Genomic DNA, 8984 nt, shown 5'->3' on the forward strand with positions numbered 1-8984 from the left:
AGAGATCGGAACTTCCGTTCCTGGATCGGAGCTTCCGATCTCTGTGCTTCCGATTGGCTTCCGAAGTGGCTGGGATCGGAGCTTCCGATCCGGCCCAAAGTCAAAAGCCCAAATTTTTTTTTGAAGTTTAATTACACTCCGAAATTGGTTAATTACTAACCTTTAATCATGTTTAACATATTATTATCTTAAATTGGAATCTGGGTTACTACAAATATCCCCACACTTATATGCAACATATTCATCATTGTCCACTGGCGGGATACGAAATAGAGTGTTAATCGCAACCGAATCAAACGGCACCATCTGGACTCGCACAAATACCCTAAAGTCAACGTGCTTAACCTTCAGATTTGCATAAAATTCCCTCACCAATGAAATAACTGCTTCTTGTTGCTGCTTAACAAATTTAAGCCACTGCCGCTCGAGCACTTCATCCCCGACATTACACCGAATAATCCCATTTGGCTCAAATCCAATTTTCGCATCGAACCCTCTCTCAGGCAAAATATTCTTAGATAACAACACATGATAATTCTCTTCGGCCTGTTTGTCCCAGAAACAATGATTATCAAAAGTAGGGGCCTAAGAAGAGGATTCGCCTAACTTTTCTTTCTTCTTTGGAGCCATATGTCACACTTAGATGGCACAATAATAATTCTCAATTCAACAAGAATAGATCAACAACCGTGATGCCCCCAAACTTATCAATTCAAGTCACAACACTCTCTTCTTTTCAAAGTGAAACGAGCACCAACAATAACTCAAGAAACTCCACAACTCAGATACAAATCCACGCCACAATCTCCACTATCTCAACAACCCAATAAAACGGATAATTTACGAACCCTTAATCATAGAGACTTACCACTTAAATAAGAGCAATTGCAGCACGATCCAGAAAGAAATCTCATGGTGCCCTAGCCTGTCGTCTCCCTTGTGGCTGAGAAGAAGAATGAGAGAAATAAGGAGGAGTATGAAGAACACAAAACGAGAGAAAAGAATTGAGATTGGGAATGGCGATTTGGAGAAGAAAGGAAAGGAAAGAGAAGGAAAGATAGGGTAAAATTAGAAGAGAGAATGAGAAAGGAAGGAAATAAATCGAATCAGAAGAGAGAATAAGAAAGGAAGGAAAGAAATCGGTGTTTAGATTCAGACGGGACGGGCGCGCATATGCTTACATCAAGTCAATTAATATCATTTGTCAGAGAATGGTATAATGCAATCACATTATGGAAAATCAATTCAGACAATCCAATTTTCAAAAAATGGTATAATGCAATCACATATAACCCAACACTCAGAACATCGATCAATCAATGCCATAATTCGATCAAATAAATCTAAAGTCTCTATCATGACAATAGATTTCAATCATTCCTGTAATTTCATCATATCATTACTTCTTAACAGATCTGAATAGATAGCTGTTATAAACATCTCATACAGCGTATTTTGAAAAATCTGATTAGTCAATTCGGACTATCCATTAATCAGAGAAGAATATGCTGTATTCACAGATTCCAAAGTACTCAAAGCTTTTGATAATCTATATCATGTCCGATATACTTTATTCTTGAAATTTGATTCATCTGCCCTGACCATCCTTCAAGGATAATATGTTGTACTTTTACATCAAAGAGTACTCAAAGTTGTAGATACTCTGAATCATAATTCAATAGTAAACCTACTGTCTCAATATGAAACAATAATCCTTGGCTTACTATGTAATCTCACAACAATTCTGATCACAAATCAGTGATCTGAACCTCAGTCATATCATCTTATGCAGTAATGTAAATCAATCTGATCATAAGTCATATCATAGTATTCAATAATTCAACTCAATTCAATCATCACTACCACAATTTACATCAAGCATACTGCTTCATCTTGGTAGTTTCGCAAAATATTCTTTCAAATCATGATCTCATTCCAATTCTGGAGTTTCTAAACTGTCATTGAACCAATCTAGTCAATGATTTTCAGCTTTATCAAAAATTCTTTCTATACGTTTAACTTCTAAAACGTACTAATTCGGTTACATCTGTTCGCTTTATCTTCTGATAAAACAATTATTGGATGAATATTGAATTCATTGTTGTGCATTTCTTTCAAAATCTGATATTTTTTTTCGGAAACATCAAGCACAATCAGATAATCAATCACAAAAAATTCATCCACTCTGATCTGAGGCTTCAATTCATATCTCAATCTAGCATTCTTTACCGAATTCTAATCATTGTGATTTACTTTCTGTGTTTCTTTCATTTTCTGAACAATTCTGGCGCATTTTCAATCGAAAATCATTTCGATGAGTTATATATTCGTCTGAATATTCAAACCAAAAGACACAGAACTCTGAAATCAATTGATTGAATGCCGATCTCATTCTTCATTTCTATTTCTCAATTGAATTCTAATCGCTTGATCTCATCTCAATATGCTTTAATCCTTCCAAATAAATTTTCACTTAGTTTAGATTACAGAAATTCTGACTGTTTTAGCATTTATCTCGATACTTAAGCACATAAATGAAAGATCAATCAATCAAGCATTCATGTTGTCTCTTCGTTCTATGTACCAATTCTCAGCAATTCATATCATCAACCCAAAATTTTACCGATAATGTGAATTGGAAATTCTATCAGTTACGAGTCAAAGATATCAAAATATACTGAATGTATACATCAAACAATCAATCACTCTTGAAATTCATAATCAGGGAAACTCACTCAAGTTAAGGTCATCCAAAGAACAATATTCTGAATGACAATCTGCTAAGTGAAAACAACTCACTAGCATATCAACTCAAGACGAGTAAATCAAGTCAAACTCTAACAAAGAATAAGAGTCCATCAAAATCGATTGAGGTTGAATAACAAAACCTCAGAATCGATATCAAGAATTTCAAAAATCATGATTTTATGATGTAGTAACTTCAGCATAATTAAATAAAAGACTCATCTGTAACTGATTTTCATATCATCATCTATTCTATAAACCTCAAAAGCAGTATTCAATTCATAAACTCATCAATTCGCGATTAAATTCCAGTTCACAACTTAAACTAAAGTCGAGCATCTTACTGGAATATATCTAAAAACTTCTAACCATTGACACATCTACCAATTCTGTTTTAGATCATGAACATATCTAGTGCATAAATTATTCTTATTTCGGAACTGTTACGCCTTAAACGCATATAAATCTCTAATTATGAGATTAATGTTTTTAATGCATTAACAAGTCTTATTTCTCTATGTTTTGATGATTAACAAAACTAGGTTAAAATGTTACTAATATTTACATTGAGCTTATTACAGAGTTAAAATTTTCAAGATGAATTAAGACTAAATTCATACTCAAGATCAGAGACAAAATTCGAAGAAGTTTACTGCTACGGGATCGGAAGCTCCGATTGGAGATTGGAATCTCCGATCATGATCAGAAGCATCTTCGGAAGCTAAGGGTGGATCGGAAGCTCCGATCCTAGTTCGGAAGCTCCGATCTATTTCAGGGATTTTTATATTGTTCGGAATGCAGAACGGAAGCTATGAAGAAGAGGTTCGGAAGCTCCGATCTATGATCGGAAGGTCCGATCATTTTCTATGGAATATTATAATGTTCGGAAGCAGATCGGAGGCAACGAAGTGAAGCCGATCGGAAGCACCGAACGTGATCGGACGTTCCGATCCTGAACGGCCGCCTGATAATCTTGTCCGGAAGACTTTTGCCCGACACCATATTTATTGCGCCGATCGGAAGCTCCGAAGTGGATCGGACGTTCCGATCCTGTACACCCGTGTGTCTCAGAATTCAAATTTCGGAAGCTCCGATGCAGGGATCGGAAGTTCCGATCGATGCCAAAATTTCAGCTATAAAAGGAGGCATTCCGAGGCCATTCAATCTATCCCAACATCTTCAAGTCTCTCAATCCTCTCAAGCATCATTCAAGCCATTTGTTGAGCAATTTGTAGCCCTTTTGAGTGTTCAAAATATATTCACATATCGAGTTGTATTCGGGGTTGTAATATCGAGGGTTGTTAGTTTGTGAGTTGGTTGCTCGGTTTTGTAAACACTTGTGTGTGAAGCCAAGTGTATTTTATGAGTGTTGAGGCTATCCTTGGAGCCCTTAAGGCCAAGAGTGTTGAGTTGTATCGGCGCGGTGATCGTGTCAAGTTGTAAGGCTATCCTTGGAGCCATCAAGGCCAAGACGTTCGAAGTGCTAGTGGATCCTTGGTTAATCGACTTAACCAAGAAGGGGAGACGTAGACGATTTATCTTCGAACTTCCATAAACATCTCTTATCCCTTTTACTGCTTTATTTACATTACGCATTTATTTACCGCACTTATTATTTGATTGCTTAAGTCTTCCTCTTGCGTACTTGCATAATCGCTTTAAATTGCTAAAGTTGCCAATAGAACCTAAATCCCCCCCCCCCCACATTAGGTTCTAACAAGTGGTATCAGAGCCATTTGAAAATACTTTTCAAATCCTTTTTATGGCAAACCTAGCGAGTGATTATGCTCAAGGGCAATCTACTAATCGTCCTCCTCTTTTTAATGGCATAAACTACGGGTATTGGAAAAATCGTATGTCCCTATATATCCAATCCGTAGACTATGACCTATGGAAAGTGACGGTGAAAGGTCCCTATACACCTATGAAAATAGTTGATGGGGTTGAAATTCCTAAGGGAATGGATGACTTTTCAAAAGAGGACATGAAATTAATTTCGCAAAATGCTAAAGCTATGAATATCTTGCATTGTTCCTTAGATATGAACGAGTACAACCGGATATCGATGTGCTCATCCACTAAAGATATATGGGACAAGCTAGAGATATGTCACGAAGGCACCAACCAAGTGAAAGAGACAAAGATCGACTTACTCCAACTCAAATACGAAACATTTGAGATGGAATCCAATGAAGATGTTGACACCATGTTCCGAAGGCTTACTCAAATCATCAATGAGTTAGCACAATTGGGAGAACAATATCCTACCAAGCAAGTTTGGAGGAGAGCTCTTCGTGCCCTACCAAAAGAATGGGATGCAAAGAGAACCGCCATCATCGAATCCAACAAAGGGGACACTTTCGCCTATGATCTTGATCAACTACATGGGACCCTAAAAACCCATGAGTTAGAAGTGTCCACGAGAAAAGAATCAAAGAAAGAAGATGTCAAGCACAAAGGGATAGCTTTGACTACACAAGTCGAAGAAGATGACGATGATGACATGGCTCTCCTCGCAAGAAAATTCAAGAAATTCATGCGAGGAAACAAATTCAAGAAAGACAAGAAACCTGAGAGAGAAGTGACCTGCTACAACTGTCAACAACAAGGTCACTACGCCAATGAATGCCCACTCAAGAAGAAAGTGGACAAAGGAAAGAAGAAAGCCCTACTAGCTACCTGGAGTGATAGCGACGACGACGACGAGGAAGCAAACCTCTGCTTCATGGCTAAGAGTGATGACATCGTCTCTGACGACGATGACGATGTACCTACTTACGATGAACTCTTACATGCTTATAAAGATATGTTTGATATGGCTAAGGTTCTTAGAAAAGAGAATAGAAATCTTAAAAAGGAATTAGAAACTAAGGAGCATGATAACCTTAGACTTAAGGATGACCTAGATCACCTAGAAAAATCATTCGATAAATTCAATGTGAGTAGCAATAAATTGAACAACCTACTTAGCATGCAGAAATGTAGCTTTGATAAGGGAGGAATAGGCTATGGTAAGAAGTCTATAGACTTTGCTAGTCTAATAGCTAAGGCTAAGATGAGATCACCCCCTACTTGTTCTTATTGTTGCAAATCTGGTCATGTTAGACATAAATGCAGATCATTGAAATATCAATATGTTCAAAAGAGCTATATGAAATGGAGGCCTAAGAGTACTTAACAACTCATTAGTCGGCATTATGAGATCACAATCTAAGGGAGTTCAATATAGACTGGCTTAAAAATGCCTTGACTTGCGGCTGGTCTCCTGTTGAACGTTGCTCTGTCCAAGGAAATAGGTTTTTAAAGTGGCCATATGCCCTACCTACTACTGGGAGCACTCTTAGAAAGTGGCGATGATGTTGCTATGAGAGACTGAACTCTTAGAAGTCTATTTTGTATATCTATTTTCTAACATTGTGGACCCAAAAGAACTAAAGGGTACCAAAACAATTCTTTTCAGGGAACTAGGAAAACTGTTCTCCCTAGCATATGGTATCTAGACAGTGGATGTTCTAGACATATGACGGGGAACAAGGATCTACTCCAATCAGTCAAACCTAAGGAGAAGGGAACAGTCACCTTTGGAGACAACAGCAAAGGAGTCATTGAAGGCATCGGCTCAATAGGTATATCTAATTCTTGCCTGATTGATGATGTACTCCTAGTGAAAGGGCTTAAGCATAATCTACTAAGCATAAGTCAATTGTGCGATAGAGGTTATGAAGTCAAATTCACTCCCCAACACTGCACTATATCACTCACGACTGACAAATCAATAAATTTCAAAGGATATAGAAGTGAAAATGTTTACAAGGTTTCTTTAAACAATTTATCTTTATCAAATATTAAAAGCCTTGTATCCTTGAATGTTGATGACAACATTCTTTGGCATAGACGACTAGGTCATGTTGGTCCTAGTACCATAGAAAAACTTTTTAAACTTGATTTAGTTGTTGGTATGCCAAAACTCAATTTAAAATTAGATTCTATTTGTGATGCATGTCAACTTGGCAAACATACAAGGAAATCTTTTAAAAGCAAAAATTTTATATCTACTTCTATGCCCCTTGAACTTCTTCACCTAGATCTATGTGGTCCCTCGAGGAACGCTAGCCTAGGAGGGAAGCTTTATGCATTTGTCATTGTGGATGATTTTTCACGTTACACGTGGACATTGTTTTTAGCCCACAAAAATGATGCCTTTGATTATTTTAAAACTTTTGTCAAACGAGTTGAGAATGAGAAAAATCTTTCAATAAAGCAGATCCGTAGTGAACACGGAACTGAATTTCAAAATGAGAGTTTTTCAAACTTTTGTGAAGAGAAAGGCATCGGTCATAATTTTTCTTGTCCTAGGACTCCTCAACAAAACGGGGTCGTTGATAGGAAAAATAGGACACTTGTGGAGATTGCGAGGACCATGATATGTGAGCATTCTCTACCAAAATATTTTTGGGCTGAAGCAATGAACACTGCCTGTTACATTATCAATCGCGTATCAATAAGACCAATTCTCAAGAAAACTCCATATGAATTATGGAGAGGGAGAAAGCCTAACATTTCTTACTTTCGAGCTTTCGGTTCCAAATGCTACATACATAACAATGGTAAGGACAACCTTGGCAAATTTGATGCCAAATCCGACAAAGGTATCTTTCTCGGATATTCTACCTCAAGTAAGGCCTTTAGAGTTTTTAATAAACGCACTTTACTTGTTGAAGAATCTATGCATGTTATTTTTGATGAATCTATGTCTACTATTGTTCGCACTAACATTGATGATGTAGAATTACTCGAAGAAGAGTTGGCTTCCTCAAGCCTAAATGATATAGATGTTTCCGTTGAGGAAACACCACTTCCGAAGGATTGGACGCTTCACAAAGATCACCCAATGGATCTTATCATCGGAAGTCCTTCGAAGGGAGTAGCCACTCGTTCTTCTCTTAATAATATTTGTAATCATCTTGCCTTTGTTTCGCATGTTGAACCTAAATGCATAGATGATGCTTTGTTAGATGATGCATGGATAATTGCGATGCAAGATGAGTTGAATGAGTTTAAACGCAATGATGTTTGGATTCTTGTTCCTAGGCCGCATGATAGATCTATCATTGGCACTAAATGGGTGTTTAGAAATAAACTTGATGAGCATGGCACTATCACTAGAAATAAAGCTAGGCTTGTTGCTAAAGGATATAGTCAAGAAGAAGGCATAGATTATGATGAAACTTATGCGCCTGTTGCTAGACTAGAATCCATTCGCATGCTACTTGATTTTGCTTGCTCTAGAAATTTTAAGTTATTTCAAATGGATGTCAAAAGTGCCTTTCTTAATGGTGAATTGAAAGAAGAGGTTTATATTGAGCAACCTGATGGCTTTGTTGATCTTTCTTTGCCTAATCATGTGTTTAGACTAAACAAAGCATTGTATGGTTTGAAACAAGCTCCTCGAGCTTGGTATGATAAACTGTCTACTTTCTTGATTTCAAATGGTTTTTCAAGAGGAAAGATCGACATTACCTTATTTACCAAGAATGTCAAAAATGATCTTTTGATCGTGCAAATTTATGTTGATGATATAATTTTTGGTTCTACTGACGAAACTCTTTGTCAAGATTTCTCCAAGCTTATGCAGGAACACTTTGAGATGAGCATGATGGGGGAACTTAACTATTTCCTCGGATTGCAAATCAAACAGTGTAAAGATGGGTTCTTTGTGAACCAAAGCAAATACATTAAGGAGATTCTAAAGAATTTTGGGATAGAAAACACCAAATCATCTTCCACACCTATGAGCACAGCAATCAGACTCGACAAGGATGAAAATGGTAAAACTGTAGATCAATCTTCCTTTTCGTAGTATGATTGGCTCCTTATTATATGCTACTGCTAGTAGACCGGACATTATGTTTAGTGTTTGCTTGTGTGCACGATTTCAATCATGTCCAAAGGAATCACATTTGTTCGCCATAAAACGCATTTTCAAATATCTTTCAAATACTCCAAATCTCGGCTTGTGGTATTCGAAAAATTCTTTCTTTGATTTAAAAGCTTATTGCGATGCCGACTTTGGTGGATATAAGGTGGATAGGAAAAGCACTAGTGGAACTTGTTTCTTTTTAGGAAACTGTTTAGTTTCTTGGTTTTCAAAGAAACAAAATTGTGTTGCGTTATCAACGACCGAAGCCGAATATATGGCTGCCGGTAGTTGTTGTGCGCAAATTCTTTGGATGAAGCAT

The sequence above is a fragment of the Henckelia pumila genome, chromosome 1, assembly GCF_033568475.1.
Source record: "Henckelia pumila isolate YLH828 chromosome 1, ASM3356847v2, whole genome shotgun sequence".
Lineage (NCBI taxonomy): Eukaryota > Viridiplantae > Streptophyta > Magnoliopsida > Lamiales > Gesneriaceae > Henckelia > Henckelia pumila.